Consider the following 685-nt stretch of genomic DNA (forward strand, 5'->3'; position numbering starts at 1 on the left):
TCTGACCATTCGATTGGGGATGGTATCCGGACGAGAGGCTTACGGTCACACCTAGGAGGTTAAAGAAGGCATTCCATACCTTGGAGATAAACTGGGGTCCCCGGTCGGAAACAATGTCTTCAGGAAGTCCATAGTATCGGAAGACGTGATTGAATAGCCGCTCAGCAGTTTCTAGGGCCGTGGGGAGACCTCTGAGGGGCAGAAGGCGACATGACTTCGAGAAGCGGTCAACAATTACCAGGATGCACGTGTTACCTTCAGAGGGGGGTAGGTCTGTGACAAAGTCTACTCCAAGGTGTGACCAGGGGCGATTCAGCACTGGAAGGGGAAGGAGTTTGCCAGATGGTAAATGGCGCGGGCTTTTGGACATGGCACAATCCGGACATCCTTGCACGAACCTGCTCATGTCCCTTGCCATATTGGGCCACCAGAAGCAATCTCGTAGCAGCGAGAGGGTGTTGTTGGCCCCTGGATGGCCAGTGCCTCAGGAGGAGTGAGCAGAGTGAATGAGTGGGGTGCGCTGTGTCCGTGGTACGTAGTGACATCCTGGAGGACAGCCCGGCGGATTGTTAGGAGCTGTGTTGGAGGCCACTAGAGGGGAATTCCATTCGACTGGACTGATGATTATCTTAGGTGGGATGATGCTTTCCGGTTCTTCGGGGCCTTCTATGTGACTGTGAATACG

Source organism: Sinocyclocheilus grahami, unplaced genomic scaffold, assembly GCF_001515645.1.
Source record: "Sinocyclocheilus grahami isolate Dianchi unplaced genomic scaffold, SAMN03320097.WGS_v1.1 scaffold105.1, whole genome shotgun sequence".
Taxonomy (NCBI): Eukaryota; Metazoa; Chordata; class Actinopteri; order Cypriniformes; family Cyprinidae; genus Sinocyclocheilus; species Sinocyclocheilus grahami.